Source organism: Lissotriton helveticus, chromosome 3_1 (assembly GCF_964261635.1).
Source record: "Lissotriton helveticus chromosome 3_1, aLisHel1.1, whole genome shotgun sequence".
In the NCBI taxonomy this organism is placed as follows: domain Eukaryota; kingdom Metazoa; phylum Chordata; class Amphibia; order Caudata; family Salamandridae; genus Lissotriton; species Lissotriton helveticus.
In genome coordinates this window covers 72,231,011-72,250,664 of record NC_136061.1, presented here as the reverse complement: position 1 = coordinate 72,250,664, position 19,654 = coordinate 72,231,011, and positions in this window count along the sequence as shown.

Below are 19,654 nucleotides of genomic sequence, written 5' to 3'. Positions count from 1 at the left end.
CGTACTTCTAGGACCCTGTCACCTTGGTTGCAGCCAATAAACGAATCTTTGACTTCACCTGGAAGACTCTGAAGTTTCTGTAGGTCTGACTCAGGAGAACCCGAGGTCTCTGGTGTGTTGATCCCCTGGCACTGCTGGGTTACCGGTTCTGTACCGGTTCTTAAAATCCAGTACCTCATTTGGCGCCCAGCGTTGGAGCGATTCCAGTGGTACCAATCAGCCTGAAGATCGTGAGGAGCTTCGTGTGAAAATTCCGGAGGAGGGCCCACCACCTCATCGACCCCTGCATGTCGACGTGGTCCGAAGGTCTTTACTGCGAGGTTCCCCGCTTCTCGACGGCTACAAGGACTGCTGCCCTGGCTATCGCCCTGATGTTGGACCCTTGAAATTTTCGGTAGAGCGAAACGCTGAGACGAGTCTTCTGGTGAAGCCATCGATATTTTTCAGTTAAGTATAAGTGGAGCGTCTCCTAGTCCTTAGTTGGACTTACTTTGTGGTATCTTGGAGATACATAAAGGTTTTTATTGGTTCTTGCAAGCACCATAACCGAAGGACTCGTGTTTTCACGAGCAATATCGTAATCGATAACTCCTTTGAAGTTTTGGAACTAGACTAGAGAGAAAGGATGCCTAGTCTTAGACTCGGGAATTGGTTTTGTCTTGGTAGTAATAATAGGGACTCCCGATTGGAGGACTCATGTCCGGTTCCTCCAGTTGGAACTCCGACTTACGAGCTGTACGTTAAACATGGGGTAGGCCCCATCGTTTACAACGAGGTATGGATTAAATACACTAGGAAAGATGGTGTTTTAAAATGGCCCCAATATGGTAGCTTTGATTCTGAAATCTTAGACAACCTTGAAGTTAAACTCTTCAAAAAGAAAGCCCGGCCGGCGATGTTTGACTCTTTCCGCATATGGCGCAAAGAAGCCAAACAAAAAGAAATTAAATTAGCTAAGAAAAATAAGAGAGAAGGGGGACTTTCAGTAATGCAAGCTGCCGTGCAGTTTAAAGATAATGAGGAAGAGCAGATAAATGAGCAGTTGCACAGGCAACGTAAAATGGCAATAGATAAGTGTTATCCAGTTTTGCCGTCTCTTCAGCAAGGGACAGCAAAAGAGCGTGAAAAAGACCAATTAATGTCGCAATTATTAACTTCGCCACCCCCCTATGCGCAGAATGCCACAGCACCCCCGCAACCTTTAGTTGCACAAACTGCGCCTCTGGCTCTTCCACAGCACTCACCAGCTGTTCTTCAGCTGGCTCCTACTTCTTCGGTGCAGCCTCCTCCAGGCCCACCGACAACTTCTGTTTCTCCTGTGTTTTCTACGATTTTGCCTACAGTGCTTAATACATCTCCTAATGCCCCCTCTATGATTTTGCCTAGTACCACATCTATTATTCCTCATACCTCTTCTGCCATCTCTGCCCCCGCCTTATCTCACCCCGTTTTTTCATCTGTTTGTTCTCCCGTTTCACCTTCCCTTCGGCAGAAAATGGCCAGCACTGTTACTAATCTTCTTTTACCCCTTTTTGGGTCGCCTGCTACGACCCCTAACATAGGAAGAAGACAGTTGCGAAGTCAACTGCCCGATTATCAAGAGAGAGATTCCCTGAATAGTTTAGCTCGGAAATGGGTCATGGACACTGCAAATTATGATTTACAGTCTGTCATGGAAGTTTTTCCTCAATGGGAAACAGCGACACAGAGATATGTGTTCGAACAGATGTGTGTTTTTCTTTGCGAGGATTTAGAAGACAATGATCAGGATTGCCTCCCACAAGAGATGTGTCGTATAAGGTTTAAGTTTAGTCTGGGTATGATTGTAGGTCCCGATGTGGAAGAAGCAGTTGAAATGCTATTATCATATCGAAGTAAGGGAAGCAGTTCTGGGTCACCATCGGAATCTAGTGCATCTAGTAGGAAAAAGGCACGACAATACCCTATGAGAGAAGTTCCCCCACAGTGGAGAGAGGGTGACGCGACAGCTGTCCCACCTGTCCTGCCCCACTTTCACCGCGTATGGGTACATGTTCCATGGAAGCGAGCTGAAGTTTTAGCACTCAAACAAACACTACCAGATCCGCGTAAAAATCCTGCAGGGTACTATAAAGAATTGTCGCAAACTGCTGGATCATGTATAATGAATTTGGCCGATATCAATATGTTATTCGGGAACGTTGTTCCACAGCCTTTATGGGGAAAAATTCGTCATGTAGATCATGACCAGGAATTAGGTGACACGTGGGCTAATATTACTGCTGCAGATGCACGACAAGTTGGTGGTGCCAAGCCTGAGCCTCTGATAGCGGAACTACCTGGTAGAATAGTAGATTACATGAAAACGATAATGCCTGCAATACGCGTAAATTGGGATAAGTTATCTGCATGCAAGCAAAAGAAAGAAGAAACTGTTTCAGATTTCTTCACCAGATTTGAAGAAACATTCATTGACCACAGCGGTCAAGATATGACCACAGAAGGTGGCCAGAGATTGTTTGTCGATAAATTTGTCCACAATCTGCTTCCAGATTTGTGTAGGAAATTAAAAGATTCAGAAAGTTCTTGGGCAGTCTCATCTTCAGCCCAGATATTAGCTACCGCACAGTACTACGAGAATAGAGACAAGGATGAGAAAGATAAAGTAGAGAAGAAAACTAGAGAACTGAAAACGAAGGTTTTGCTACAGCAAGCCTATCCTCCACGTGGTGGTGGTAATAAAAATAATAATGGTCAGAATCACTACCAGAACACTTTTCAGCAGCCTCAGAGAAACTTGCAGAGATTCGATTACAATCAAAACCGCGTAGGTCCCAATCAGTGTTTATACTGCAAAGAAGAGGGTCATTACAAATATGACTGTCCTGCCCTGCCACAACGAACACATGGATTTTCTGGTGTAAGAGGTCGTGGTAGTCAGCAAGCGCCTAGAGGTAGAGGGCGTGGAAACACCCCTCAGGACGCACGTCCCCTTCCACCACAAAACTCTATGAACAGGTTTGACCAGCAAAATAACGTATCTGACAGGACAGCTCAATACTACGTTGATGAGTATTACACAGAAAATGAGCAGTGGGAGAATAATGATTGCTAGGACAGCCTTAGACAAGGAGAGGGAGTTGTTTCAGTTCCAGTAGATCAGAGTGGACCTTACGTTGAGGTGATTACATCGGGTGTGTCAGAACCTTTTCTGTTGGATACTGGTGCTACAAAGAGTTCTATTATGCACTCCAAACTCCCTGGCGCACCTTTGTCTGGCGAAATGAACGTTTCCGTAGGTTTTTCTGGCGCCCCGGTTAGAAATCCGATTTCTGACCCTTTATCTCTTTCTGTTGGTCCTTGTGAATTCGAAGCACCCCTTATTTTGACAACAGGTTGTGGTGAAAATTTGCTAGGATTAGATTTGCTAAAAAGATTGTATGCGACTTTGTACTGTTCTCCCTCAGGAGTACAACTGACTTTAGGTAAGAAAGTGGTTTCTCCCATGTATTTGTCGAGAAATACGCTTCCAGCAGAATTGGCACTTCTACCAGATATTGTTTGGGCTACTGGTCCGAATGATGTAGGTCTTTTAGAAATTCCACCATATGTTGTAACATTGAAGTCGAATGTCAAAATGCCACGAATTCCCCAATACAGAATATCCAATGAGGGCGAAAAAGCTTTGCTAGCGATTGTTTACGAGTTGATTGAGAAAGACGTAATTGAAGAAACACGAGGAAATGTTTGCAATAGTCCTGTTCTGCCTGTTTTAAAACGAACTGACCCTTCTCAGCCACCTGTGTATAGATTCGTGATTGATCTTAGGGAAGTAAATAAGATAGTGGTGCCACAATTCCCAGTTGTCCCCGACATTACAACATTATTGACTATGATTCCAGCCTCTGCATCCTGGTTTTCGGTGATTGACCTGAAGAATGCTTTCTTCAGTATCCCGATTGCTGAGGAAAGCAGGGATATTTTTTCCTTTAGTTTAGGTGGTCGCAGTTTCCGCTTTAAACGCGCTCCTCAAGGCTACTGTGAAAGCCCCTCAATATACAGTCAAGCTCTGAAAAGCCAGCTCGACGCAATGGTTTTGCCCAAAGGTTCCACTCTCATACAGTACGTGGACGATTTGCTCATAGCTGCGGATACTGAGAAAATATGTAAAATGGCCGCGTTGGCACTACTGCGCCATCTATGTGATCTACATCACAAGGTGTCACTTTCCAAGCTCCAATATTGCCGACAAGAAGTGACCTACTTAGGTCATCTCTTATCGAAGGAGGGAAGGAAACTGACCCCAGAAAGAATTCAGGCAATAGCAAAATTAAATGTGCCAAGAACGCAGAGAGAAGTACGCGCTTTCTTGGGCATTACATCGTACTGTAGACAGTGGATTCCAAATTTTTCGTTATTAGCCAAACCCTTATTGGCACTAACGTGTACAAATACACCCAATCCCATTCCTTGGTCTGATGAGTGTCAGAAAAGTTTTCTCGAATTACGCACAGCATTATGTTCGGCCCCTGTGTTAGGTAACCCCAACTACAGTAAACCTTTCACATTATATGTCCACGAGAAGGAGGGTTGTGCATTGTCCGTGCTGACTCAGTTATACGGAGATAGACAGCGGCCATGCGCCTATTTTTCGTCAACTTTGGATCCGGTAGCACAAGCATTGCCAAGTTGTTTAAGGGCCACAGCAGCAGCAGCTGTTTCTATTCGACAGTCTGCAGGTCTAGTAATGAATAATACACTAATCGTGATGGTCCCGCATGCAGTAGACACATTGTTAAATAGGACCAAGACACAGCATTTAACTAGTGCTCGACTGTCCAGTTATGAATTGACGCTACTAGCGAGCCATGTGCACATCAAAAGGTGCAGTACCCTGAACATAGCCACATTGTTACCAATTGCTGAGGAATCGGATGCTTCAGAACAGCACGATTGTTTCCTCAGAACGGAGGAAGAGACGAAAGGGAGAGTTGATCTATTCGATACTCCTCTCGCTGAATGTGATGGTACATTATGGGTGGATGGTTCCTGCTTTAAACTCCCAAATGGTAACGTGACTACAGCATATGCCGTCACAACTTTACACACAATCGTTGAAACCGCGCGAATACCACATGGTTCAGCTCAAGCCGCTGAACTCGTGGCATTAACGAGAGCATGTGTGTTATCCAAAGGAATGAAAGTGACTGTCTATACCGACAGTCAGTATGCTTTTGGAGTGGCTCACAGTTTTGGACGATTGTGGAGAGAACGTGGGTTCTTGACTTCGCATGGAGCTAAGATTCAGCATGGTCAGTTGGTGAATGAGCTTCTTGAATCACTGACGTTGCCCCTGAAAGTAGCGATCGTGAAATGTAGTGCACACAAGAAAGTGATTGATGATGTTGGTCGTGGAAATGCATTTGCTGATGAAACTGCTAAGGAAACGGCAAAGAATGTGATGAGCCGAATGTATGTTGCGAGCCCAGAAAGATGGACTGGGGATGTTGGAATATGTGAAGACACGATAGAAAGTGTGAAGTCCATCCAAGCTGAGGCCACGGAGAAAGAGTTAAGCATGTGGAGAGAAAGTACAGGGAGAAAGGATGCAAATGGTTGTTGGATTGAATCGACAGAGCAACAGAGATGGTTGTTACCCGATGCATATGTGCCTGCAGTGGTTACAATGGCTCATGGGATGGCCCATATCAGCGCAAAAGGGATTTGCGAGTTGTTGGCCCCAGTGTGGAAGAATTCAGGGATTCCCAAGTGTGCAGAGAATGTTGTCAAGAATTGCATGGTATGTCTGAAGCACAATCCTGGTAGGGGAACCCCAACTCCAGCTGGTCATTTTGCACCTCCTACGTATCCGTTCGAGGTTTTGCAGCTAGATTTCATACACATGGAGAGGTGCAACAACTTAAAATATGTGCTCGTGGTTGTTTGTGCCTTCTCAAGGTGGGTAGAAGCCTATCCCCTAAGGGACAATACTGCCTTGTCCACAGCGAAAGCCCTTGTGAAAGAGTTCTTCCCCAGGTTCGGAATGCCTAGAATGGTCTGGTCGGACAACGGAAGTGAATTTGTGGGTTGTGTGATGAAAAGAGTGTGTGAAGGGCTAGGCATTAGGCAGAAGTTCCACGCTGCAAATCACCCCCAATCAGCTGGATTAGTGGAATGTTACAATGGCACGCTTAAACTTAAATTGGCCAAAATCCAAGCAAGCACAGGTCTTAAATGGCCTGACGCTCTACCCTTAGCACTCCTATCCACCAGAATGACTGTGCATTCGCGAATGAAACTCAGCCCCTATGAAATAATCTTTGGTCGGCCAGCCAACATATGGGGAGTGCCTAGGCCCACGAAGTTTAGCGAGCTGCAACACCCCATTTTGCTTGACTATTTGTATGAATTGACGGCTAAATTGCGTGTTTTATATCAACAGGTCCACAACACCTTGCCTCCGGTTTCCGAGACACCAGGTCACTCCATTGACCCTGGTTCCTGGGTGTTGGTCAAGAATTTCCAGAGGACAAGAAACGACCAGCCCAGATGGACCGGACCACACCTCGTCCTCCTGTCTACAAGGTCGACCGTTAAAGTAGAGGGGAAGGCCAATTGGGTCCACGGGATCCATTGTAAGAAGATACCCTTCCCTCTGCCACATGACCAATGGGTCCGAACAGGAGGCACTGACTCAAAGCGCACAACTGATGAACGCGTAAAAGAAGCTAAACGTGATTGTGAAAGTGGGAACATTTTTCAAGAAACTACGCCGCCATCAGAACAATTGAACTCTGTGGAACCTGAGCTACTATTTCCGGACCAGACACTACCCGGGAAAAGACGCTACCATTTACGACCGAGAAAAACAGACTAAAGTAAAAGTGATTTATTTTATGATCCGAGAGAAAAACCTGTGGACTAATAAAAAATAAGTTTTTTTCCCAAAATCCTATTTTTGAAAGTGCAGATTCTCCCATCTAGGTAACTTGCTTATTTTTTTTTTATTTTTTTTTCGAACCGCCATCCGGGTTCCGCTGCTAGGGTCGCGGTTGATTAAAGACTTTTGGGTGCAGCTGACGACGATAGGTCGCTGGTTCCAGTTGGTCCAAGGGAGCCACCCTAGACTGACGGAAGCATCCTTTAGCAGAAACAACCTACCGCCGCGGGCAGCACCTTAGAGAGGATGGAGTTTCCTGATGTGGAGAGAACTGCCAAACAAATGAACTTTAAGCAGAGACTTTTGAAAACAATGAGGAAGAAAATGTTTATAATAATGTGTATTTTTATGTTATTTAGCGTAATGGTCTTTTTGATAAGCTATGTTTTATTCTCTTTTCATGTGACTTTCACGCCCACTACATCACCCATACCTCCCCCTACTGTTTCCTCTCATTCTTTCCACTCTTTGCCTGACCACGAATCAAATAGGAGATTAGAGTTCATTAATAACTCCTTCGTTCAGCTATTGCACCAACACCAACTTGTAATGAACACAACCAACTGCTGGGTGTGTGGTCTCATGCCCCACACCACGGATAGAGGTATCCCCTATTTGGTCCTGCCATTTAGTCACAATGGGTCAGTATGGGCATATAGGACAATGTTCATATATGCACGAGAAATCCAACCCCTACGTTCTGTAAAAGACAACCTCAAGACTAGCGCCCTAGTGAAGGGTATAGTTGACATGATCAAGGAAGTGACTTCTTACGAAGATACCCCGGATGATGAGATACTTGCATATGTAGGTTGGAATGTGACCGGATATGGCACTACAGTAAGTGAGAAACAGCAAGCCAAGAGATCGTCCCCAATCTGGATCGTACCCCATCAAGGTCACCTGTGTCTGCAAGGTATTGGTAAGAATCCCAGAGCTCAGCTAGGGAAGAGTGTCTGTACAGAAATGTATGTTTTGGGATCTCAGACTTCCCCTGCCTTTTTAGCCGCAAAGGGTACTTATTTCATCTGCCACGATAGAGCCTATACATGGTTGCCCCCTGACTTCTCGGGCTCATGTTTTGTTTCATTCCTGTTACCTCCCACCTACACAGCATCGGCGGATTACCATCGGACAAGGGTAGTTAGAGGTGTTTTGAGTAAAGAAGACACTGCGGGTCAAGAATTTGGTGACTTTGCAATGGGTGTTCTGCCGTTCTGGGGAGCCATGGTTAACAGCAGAAACATAAGGCAATTGACAAGGGTAGTTGAATCCACCGTGATTGAAACTGCTGGTGCCCTTAGTAACCTGACTGCTGAGCTCCAGTCGGATCGACTGATGACCCTTCAGAACCGGGTCGCTTTGGATGTAATACTTGCGGACCGGGGTGGAGTATGCAAATTGATCCAGTCCAGTTGTTGCATTTTTATTCCAGATAATGCTCCAACAGTGTACGGGGCCATCTCCAAACTACATAAGATTTCCGAATATATTCATGTGGATAAAGGAGATTGGTCATTAATGGGATGGTTCTGGGGACTGATATCTGCCTGGGGATGGAAAATTCTGATGGTCATTGGGATGGTCTTAGCCATTCTTTTCCTGTTCTGTCTATGTATACAGTGTGCTCCTGCAATATGTGGCCTCTGTGCTACATCATGTGTAAGGAAGCCTGTGTCAAGACATGAACTCAGCACTAGAATGATGTTGCAGCAACATCTCAATGACTTTAGGAATATAGATCTGGACTCAGATTAACATGAGGATAGATTAATTGCCTATGTAAGGGCAAAAGGAGGGTCTGTGGTTCTGAAAAAAATCTGGATTCATATAATAGTACTGGACTCGAGAATAAAAACTTCGTCGAAATAGGACGAATTTGGTATCAAAAGACCGAGAATGACGAGTACATCAAGTACATGTATTTTCGGCATATTCGAGTGACGATTTCACCTCGAAATCGTCATTTGCCTTCTAAACCCTTAGCTGCATGTTGCCCTCTACATAGGCCTTAATCCAGTTGAATTTGATTCCACAAGGACACATACTCCTTAATCGACTTCTTCCTGACCCCAGTACAAGTTAGAACCATTGCCCCAGGCCAAGCTCGTTAGGTCAGTTCCCTCCCAGTGGCCGAGCAAGATAGCATCTAAGCCCAACCAGCCATGAAACCATTTCAGCACGCACACCTGCCATATCTCGCTCACATCTTTTTCCACTCCTTTTCCTCACTTATTTTATGGTGGGAAGGTGACCATTTTTATTAGGGGTCCAGCGATATCTGATGAAATGTTGGGCCTTGCCGGATGATTTGTTATGGGCAGCACGACGTGAAATATGTACATGTCATCATGACTCTGCTTTTCTTTTGTAATCAGTAACCATAAATGAAATACCACGCACCCAAGGAATGTTTTGCCAAAGGGTGAATATTGTGTATAAGAAGAGAAGCCTAACTTTGTGAAAGTGTGCAGTCTCCTGAATATACTTGTATCGTACTTCTAGGACCCAGTCACCTTGGTTGCAGCCAATAAACGAATCTTTGACTTCACCTGGAAGACTCTGAAGTTTCTGTAGGTCTGACTCAGGAGAACCCGAGGTCTCTGGTGTGTTGATCCCCTGGCACTGCTGGGTTACCGGTTCTGTACCGGTTCTTAAAATCCAGTACCTCAATATTTTTGAAAACGCTTTTTTAAAACCTTAAGCTTAACTCTTTCCGCATACTTTGTGGTAGCCTATCCTATAGGGCATGTAATGCACGGTTAAAATAATTACTCATTCACAGTGCTTTCTGACACAGTCTGAGACCTTGTAGCACTAAAAATACACAAGTTGCTCTTCCTCAATGAACCAAACAGGATTCACTTCTGTGGCTCTCTGGTTACACACACAGACATTGGCAGTTATCACATTACCAATTAGAGGTGTCATAATGGAAAATTGCATTTCCCACTGATTTGTTGGACTTGCATTTATTTTCCGTTAAAGGTTAGTGCTATTCTATATGAAGTTACCTGAAGGTGACCGGTCCACAAAATAGTCCCAGCATATTTTGTTCTTTCTAGCAGTCTTTGACCATGCCCCCACAATCTTTGACACCGCACTCATTGGACTCAGGATCACAGTTCCCTTACTTTTTAGGTCGCGCGCATGAGCTGAATAAGAGGGGACCTCTTGGAATCGATTATCTTTTTCGCCCAAAAACGTGCACGCTTTGCATTGCTTTCAATGGCAAAGCGTGCACGTTTGGCGATTCCCTTGTGGGAGCGAGCTTTGGCGACATCTGTTTGTAATTAACTTGCAAACAGATGGTACCCCTGCTCGCTCCTGCAAGGGAAACACTTTGTGGGTCTGTTTTTCTTTTTTTTTGCTCGTTTTGCTTGCCTTTGACCATGAGATAGATTATAGTTTCCTAAAAAGTTCTTACTACCATCGTGAAACTGTGGGATGCGATGGGTTCTAAAGCTGTTTGTCTTGCAGTACGTCGCGCACAGCATATACATTCTGCAACTAAGTTATCACTCCCGCTTCATGATGTAATAGTCTGGCAGCTATAGACGTCCGATAGCTCGGCGATCCACCCTGTTTGGGTTGCGTGCGTGCCTTCGGCTTTCGAGTAAAACCAGAAATACCTAGAAGGCTGGAAATCCACATACGAGCCTGAGAAGGGGTAGAAGGGAGAGCGATACAGCCAGTCAGAGCACCTACAGGTAAACTAGCAGGAGTAATACCCCGATCGCCTGCAACTCGGTCGTTAAAAAGGTGATGTACTCCTATTTTGCATTGGTTTCAGGCAGCGTAGATATGTGAGCATCACCTTATCGCTGTATTGAGGCTCATCATTAGGTAATTGGGGAAAACGTGGGGTTTAATGGGTGGAATTGTGGTGGCGAGTGTGCTGATATTTCTGAAGCCCACTGTCTCTTCAGTTAAGTGGTCACTGGGTGCATAAAGATAAGCATTGATCGTTGTTGGAAAAGTATTGACTGTCATTAGATCAGCAACCAGGGAGCCTCTAATTTGGAGTGATTAGCAACTAATCCATGCCTAGTCATAACGACCAATATGATGTTCCCAAGTATTAATGCCAGCACAGCACAGCCCAATAAATCTGGAGAGCAGCTTCAGAAATTTGGTAGGGAGGATAGGGCCAATGTAGGGAGGGCCGGCTTTAGGACAGTGCGACCCGTGCAACCGCACTCGACTCAGGAGAGGCACTGTGTTCATGTTCATAACTTTCGGTTTTAAAAGCACCTGCTGTTTATTTGCGTGCGTAGCATTTTTCAGGCAGCAATAAAAATGTCAAGATAACCAGGTGATTAACGTTTCTTCTGGAGAGAGATGGGCGATTTGTCTAGTGACAGCTTTGACTCGTCATAGTGTAGTACATAGGCTTAATAGACCTGCTGCAAAGAACTTGTACAGGCAGAACACATAACAGTAATTACTCCTTGTTGTTTTGTGTTACGTTTCATTATAGATTGATTTCCAGACGTATAGTGTATTGCCTTTGTATAACGTGTTGTGTGATGTAAAGTGCTTTGACCCCGTAGGGTTATTATGAGTAGCGTTTAACAACTAGCATTGGCATAGCCAATAGGTCTCCCCTTTGGGACCTTATAAGTGTATATTTATCCAGCACAATAACCTTGCTGCAACAACATCAAGTTTTGCATGGCTAAACACCTATAAGGTCCCAATGGCGAGACCTATTGCTATGCCATTGCTTGTTTTAATGGACTTCGATCATTGCTGTAAGCGGGGAGAGGGGGGGCAGCAGGAGCGTGGTTACTCACTGTCTACTCGACTGGGGACAGGGCCTCCGCAGCAATCGGAGCAATTACTTTGCCCCAACCCTACAAGCATTCTCCTCTCTGCCAAAGACAGACAACAGCTCTCAAGAACTGGAAAACAATATAGTGTGCACCTCAGCAAGTCCACGCCCAACCTGTCTTAATAGGCAGGGTGTGATGTACTGTGGATGGGCTTCAAACTGGGAACTAGAGGTGGGTGGAGAGGCAGGGTGTGATGTACTATGGGCGTCATCACCCTGGGAACTGGAGGTGGGTGGAGAGGCAGGGTGTGATGTACTGTGGAGAGTCATCACCCTGGGAACTGGAGGTGGGTGGAGAGGCAGGGTGTGATGTACTGTGGAGAGTCATCACCCTGGGAACTGGAGGTGGGTGGAGAGGCAGGGTGTGATGTACTGTGGAGAGTCATCACTCTGGGAACTGGAGGTGGGTGGAGAGGCAGGGTGTGATGTACTGTGGAGAGTCATCACCCTGGGAACTGGAGGTGGATGGAGAGGCAGAGTGTGATGTACTGTGGAGAGTCACCACACTGGGAACTGGAGGTGGGTGGAGAGGCAGGGTTGGGTGTATTGGGGAGGGCCACCGCACTGGGAGCAAGAGGTGGGTGGAAGAGGCAGGGTGTGGTGTACTGTGGAGGGTCACCACACTGGGAACTTGAGGTGGGTGGAGAGGCAGGGTGTGATGTACTGTGGAGAGTCACCACACTGGGAACTGGAGGTGGGTGGAGAGGCAGGGTTGGGTGTATTGGGGAGGGCCACCACACTGGGAGCAAGAGGTGGGTGGAAGAGGCAGGGTGTGATGCACTATGGAGCGTCATCACCCTGGGAACTGGAGGTGGGTGGAGAGGCAGGGTGTGATGTACTGTGGAGAGTCATCACCCTGGGAACTGGAGGTGGATGGAGAGGTAGGGTGTGATGTACTGTGGAGAGTCACCCCACTGGGAACTGGAGGTGGGTGGAGAGGCAGGGTTGGGTGTATTGGGGAGGGCCACCACACTAGGAGCAAGAGGTGGGTGGAAGAGGCAGGGTGTGATATACTGTGGAGAGTCATCACCCTGGGAACTGGAGGTGGATGGAGAGGCAGGGTGTGATGTACTGTGGAGAGTCATCACCCTGGAAACTGGAGGTGGGTGGAGAGGCAGGGCTGGGTGTATTGGGGAGGGCCACCACTCTGGGAGCAAGAGGTGGGTGGAAGAGGCAGGGTGTGGTGTACTGTGGAGGGTCACCACACTGGGAACTTGAGGTGGGTGGAGAGGCAGGGTGTGATGTACTGTGAAGAGTCACCACACTGGGAACTGGAGGTGGGTGGAGAGGCAGGGTTGGGTGTATTGGGGAGGGCCACCACACTGGGAGCAAGAGGTGGGTGGAAGAGGCAGGGTGTGATGCACTATGGAGCGTCATCACCCTGGGAACTGGAGGTGGATGGAGAGGCAGGGTGTGAGGTACTGTGGAGAGTCATCACCCTGGGAACTGGAGGTGGGTGGAGAGGCAGGGTTGGGTGTATTGGAGAGGGCCACCACACTGGGAGCAAGAGGTGGGTGGAAGAGGTAGGGTGTGGTGTACTGTGGAGGGTCACCACACTGGGAACTGGAGGTGGGTGGAGAGGCAGGGTGTGATGTATTGTGGAGAGTCACCACACTGGGAACTGGAGGTGGATGGAGAGGCAGGGTGTGATGTACTGTGGAGAGTCATCGCCCTGGGAACTGGAGGTGGATGGAGAGGCAGGGTGTGAGGTACTGTGGAGAGTCATCACCCTGGGAACTGGAGGTGGGTGGAGAGGCAGGGTTGGGTGTATTGGGGAGGGCCACCACACTGGGAGCAAGAGGTGGGTGGAAGAGGTAGGGTGTGGTGTTCTGTGGAGGGTCACCACACTGGGAACTGGAGGTGGGTGGAGAGGCAGGGTGTGATGTACTGTGGAGAGTCACCACACTGGGAACTGGAGGTGGATGGAGAGGCAGGGTGTGATGTACTGTGGAGAGTCATCGCCCTGGGAACTGGAGGTGGGTGGAGAGGCAGGGTGTGATGTACTGTGGAGAATCATCACCCTGGGAACTGGAGGTGGGTGGAGAGGCAGGGCTGGGTGTATTGGGGAGGGCCACCACACTGGGAGCAAGAGGTGGGTGGAAGAGGCAGGGTGTGATATACTGTGGAGAGTCATCACACTGGGAACTGGAGGTGGGTGGAGAGGCAGGGTGTGATGTACTGTGGAGAGTCACCACACTGGGAACTGGAGGTGGGTGGAGAGGCAGGGCTGGGTGTATTGGGGAGGGCCACCACACTGGGAGCAAGAGGTGGGTGGAAGAGGCAGGGTGTGATGTACTGTGGAGAGTCATCACCCTGGGAACTGGAGGTGGGTGGAGAGGCAGGGTGTGATGTACTGTGGAGAGTCATCACCCTGGGAACTGGAGGTTGGTGGAGAGGCAGGGCTGGGTGTATTGGGGAGGGCCACCACACTGGGAGCAAGAGGTGGGTGGAAGAGGCAGGGTGTGATATACTGTGGAGAGTCATCACACTGGGAACTGGAGGTGGGTGGAGAGGCAGGGTGCGATGTACTGTGGAGAGTCACCACACTGGGAACTGGGGGTGGGTGGAGAGTCAGGGCTGGGTGTATTGGGGAGGGCCACCACACTGGGAGCAAGAGGTGGGTGGAAGAGGCAGGGTGTGATGTACTGTGGAGAGTCACCACACTGGGAACTGGAGGTGGGTGGAGAGGCAGGGTGTGATGTACTGTGGAGAGTCACCACACTGGGAACTGGAGGTGGGTGGAGAGGCAGGGTGTGATGTACTGTGGAGAGTCATCACCCTGGGAACTGGAGGTGGGTGGAGAGGCAGGGCTGGGTGTATTGGGGAGGGCCACCACACTGGGAGCAAGAGGTGGGTGGAAGAGGCAGGGTGTGATGTACTGTGGAGAGTCATCACCCTGGGAACTGGAGGTGGGTGGAGAGGCAGGGTGTGATGTACTGTGGAGAGTCATCACCCTGGGAACTGGAGGTGGGTGGAGAGGCAGGGTGTGATGTACTGTGGAGAGTCACCACACTGGAAACTGGAGGTGGGTGAAGAGGCAGGGCTGGGTGTATTGGGGAGGGCCACCACACTGGGAGCAAGAGGTGGGTGGAAGAGGCAGGGTGTGAGGTACTGTGGAGAGTCACCACACTGGGAACTGGAGGTGGGTGGAGAGGCAGGGCTGGGTGTATTGGGGAGGGCCACCACACTGGGAGCAAGAGGTGGGTGGAAGAGGCAGGGTGTGAGGTACTGTGGAGGGTCATCACACTTGGAGCTGGAGGGAAGTGGGGGTCAGAGTCAGGGGAAGATTCTGCCCATTCCTGTGCTGAGTGAAAGCACTTATATTTTCATACCAGATATGCAAGAAAGGGAAAAACACCCAGAATCGAAGCAAGGATGAAGAGAAAAATGGAAAAACCGTCACAGAGGGCGAAAGCAGGGACCTGCAAGAGTGAGAAAGAGAGAGTGTCTGGTAGTGGATTAAAGAATACCAGCCTTGATATTCAGCACGCTGATGTTTAATGCACCGGCCGACAGCTTCAGATTCATTCAAAGAGGCTGGTAATGTTTTTCTGGATTTAGTCACATTTCAGGCTGGTTCTTTTGAATAGCTGGTCTGTAAGGAAGCTGGCTCTTTTTATAGTATATCAAAAAGATATATACTGTGCAAAGAGTCCAGGTATTCCCCTGCAAGTGGACAGGGGCTTGTTCTAGCAATCCCAAGGTGCTCTTCTAGGGGGTAGTGTGGTGGAGCAGCCTTAGGGTGGAGTGTTAGACATCTGCAAATACACACAAGAGTCAACAAATGATGCACACGACTGGTCTGTAAGAAAAACTCCAGTAATCCTGGTAGTGGTGGGGAAGAGACTGACCTCTCAACTGGCGACCAGTCATTCAGAATAACCAGCCATCCACGTCATTGAATCGACACAAAAATTACCAACCTTTTTGAACGAATCTACTGTCAAGTGAGCATACACTAACCACTGACACGTGGCAGGCTCACTCCCTCCATTGACTCTGATCGGACACACGTCAACCTCATCTTATCTTCAGTGTGAGTAACCATACCCGTAAGTGACTTGACGCTCTGGCACATAGACAAAAGTGAGAGAAACACTTCAGAGTCACAATACGCCGCTCTAACCTGTATATTCAGGTCAGACTCAGCTCGCCTCAATGTTACGGCGACAATCAGCCTATTTTTTTTTTATCCTATAAATAACACAGATAGCATGAAATCAGGTTGCTCTATATTTTTAGAGATTATTCATAGAGTTTGATTTCGCCATTAAAATAACTATTGGTTGGTTTACAATCAATATTAATATCACATCATTAGCCACTGAACCGTCCACATCAGCCCCGGTGAAAAGATATTTCTGTAAGATGAACAACAGCAAAATGTGTGTAGGGAGAACGGCTGAGCTGGGCCTGTCGGGCTCCTCGTCCCTCGGACACATCGTTAGTGAGTTCTGAATTTGATGAGTTTGCTTACTATCCTAACACTCACCCACATACCTCATTGCACCATTGTTAATTTGTGGCAGTGTTTTCCGGTGCTCAGCACTGGCACTCATTTCTAAACAACAGGACTAAGCATTGGTTTTACACCACATGGTGGCGCTGTGTGTCTATTCTTCTGCTGAATTTATCAATGCAGTGGTTATTTAAAACTGGTAGATCCAGCGCATGGGTAATGCAGGCACTGGAATTCAGCAGCACTGGCATGATGACTGATGGTGGTGCCAGTTGGAGTGGACTCCTATGCATTGCCTTGGGCCCTTTCATTTAATGTTTTACAAATTAAGTATTGCATTTTAGTACATAGATATGAAGGACATTTGTTATACTTGTTTCAACTGTTGTCTCAAAGTTCCCATGGTTTTATTGGATTTTTTTTTCACACACAGAAATCAAACCATTCACAGAATGGCACGCAGAGTTTTTCATGTCAGATTGACAGCACTTATTACATGGCACCTTTCTGCCATAGTGCGGCCTCGTGCAAGAGGCCTGCTGAGTTGTAACAAGATGCGAGGCTGCACCTCACGCTCCTGCAGGAAATGACATCGGACACAGCCTCAGGACTCAATCCAACATCAGTGCCCGCAGGGGCCCGTCCGGGGAACAGGGCTCCACCCAAAAAGATGTATTCTGTAAAATCTCCTTTTCGCAGTATGGATGTGTTAGACTTTACACGCGCCACGCTGCTTTCACACCCCAGCTGCCTTTCACGCGCTTCTTACATCAGCACTTACACTACCAGGTACCTTTCACAATCCTGTCTTTCACACACTTCTTACATCGGTACGTAGTACACACTGCTTACACACCTGGGTGCCTTTCACAATCCCTGTGCCTCACGTACTCCTTACATTTGTATGTAGCACAGCTCACACTCTTCTTACACACCCTGGCACCTTTCACAATCCTGTCTTTCACACACTTCTTACATCGGTACGTAGTACACACTGCTTACACACCTGGGTGCCTTTCACAATCCCTGTGCCTCACGTACTCCTTACATTTGTATGTAGCACAGCTCACACTCTTCTTACACACCCTGGCACCTTTCACAATCCTGTCTTTCACACACTTCTTACATCGGTACGTAGTACACACTGCTTACACACCTGGGTGCCTTTCACAATCCCTGTGCCTCACGTACTCCTTACATTTGTATGTAGCACAGCTCACACTCTTCTTACACACCCTGGCACCTTTCACAATCCTGTCTTTCACACACTTCTTACATCGGTACGTAGTACACACTGCTTACACACCTGGGTGCCTTTCACAATCCCTGTGCCTCACGTACTCCTTACATTTGTATGTAGCACAGCTCACACTCTTCTTACACACCCTGGCACCTTTCACAATCCTGTCTTTCACACACTTCTTACATCGGTACGTAGTACACACTGCTTACACACCTGGGTGCCTTTCACAATCCCTGTGCCTCACGTACTCCTTACATTTGTATGTAGCACAGCTCACACTCTTCTTACACACCCTGGCACCTTTCACAATCCTGTCTTTCACACACTTCTTACATCGGTACGTAGTACACACTGCTTACACACCTGGGTGCCTTTCACAATCCCTGTGCCTCACGTACTCCTTACATTTGTATGTAGCACAGCTCACACTCTTCTTACACACCCTGGCACCTTTCACAATCCTGTCTTTCACACACTTCTTACATCGGTACGTAGTACACACTGCTTACACACCTGGGTGCCTTTCACAATCCCTGTGCCTCACGTACTCCTTACATTTGTATGTAGCACAGCTCACACTCTTCTTACACACCCTGGCACCTTTCACAATCCTGTCTTTCACACACTTCTTACATCGGTACGTAGTACACACTGCTTACACACCTGGGTGCCTTTCACAATCCCTGTGCCTCACGTACTCCTTACATTTGTATGTAGCACAGCTCACACTCTTCTTACACACCCTGGCACCTTTCACAATCCTGTCTTTCACACACTTCTTACATCGGTACGTAGTACACACTGCTTACACACCTGGGTGCCTTTCACAATCCCTGTGCCTCACGTACTCCTTACATTTGTATGTAGCACAGCTCACACTCTTCTTGCACACCCTGGCACCTTTCACAATCCTGTCTTTCACACACTTCTTACATCCGAGTGTGCTGCACCTTGCACATTGCTTACACACAGAATCCTTTCACACGCTGCTTACATCTGCATGTCTACACCTTACACAGTAGTTACACTCCCAGGTGCCTTTCACAATCCTGTATATCACACACCTCTTGCATCTGTATGTGCACACAACTTACACACCTGGATGCCTTTCACGATACCTGTGCTTCACATATTTCCTACATTTGCATGCGGTACAGCTCACACTCTGCTTACACACCCTGGTCCCTTTCACAAGCCTTGTCTTTCACACACGTCTTACATCTGTATGTCCAGCTACCCTTTGCACTCGGCTCACACACCCGGGTGCCTCTCACAATACCCGTGGCTCACACACTGCTCACATCTTTACATGAGACGCATTCATCTCCCCTATAAACAGAAGGCCGCAGCTTGAGGCCTGGTAGGCGCTACAAGGGCGAGTGTAGCTGTGAACGGGGGCAGAAGCCTGCTCTGTGCCTCTGCGGTTGTGTTTTGTGTCAGTGTGCTTGGATGCAGGGGCGTCCCTTTGAGACTAGAGTTTAACACCTTAGTTGTTCTTTCTAAGGTCGTTCATTGTGCGTGGCGTTGTGTGCGTGTGTCTGTGCGCACACGTGCACCAGTTTGTCTCCTGCTTACAGTGCCCCTAGCGGTCGCTGACACAGGGACGCGCTGCTCAATAGGTTTCCCTTTCTCCACTCCACGGCCCTGGGCTCTCCCATGTCATGGTTCCCACCCCGGGCCCCCGCCGCCGTCTGTCTCCCACACTCTCACTGCGGGCCCCGGGTTCAGGGGAGGTGTAACAAAGCCCCCGGGACGGAGCCCTGCACGGCCCTTTCTGGCAGACAAAGCTGTCTTTTGTCAAGTGCCACAGCAGAGGAAGGACCACCGGCCGGGCCCCAGCCCCCGCCCCCCAGGCTCCAGAGGACATGCCGTCTCCTGCAGTGGGTGTGCATGAGAGCGCGCGCATAAAAGGCGACACTGAGCGCCGACTAAGGATGTGCACGGGCCACACACGCTCGTTGTGCACACACGCTTTCTGCACACACTCTCAGTGCGAGCGCTGCCTGCCCACGGATCTGTGGATACGCACCATGCTGAGGGTGGCCAGATATTTATAACAAACCCGGGACATTTCCTAAACAGAAGTAGGACCAGTGCTTTTCATGGGCCGGTACTCGCAGGTACTGAGTACCGGCACTTCTCTACTGCAGAGGAGAGTACCAGTACTCATGAAAGGATAGGCATATTGGCTGCTAGGGC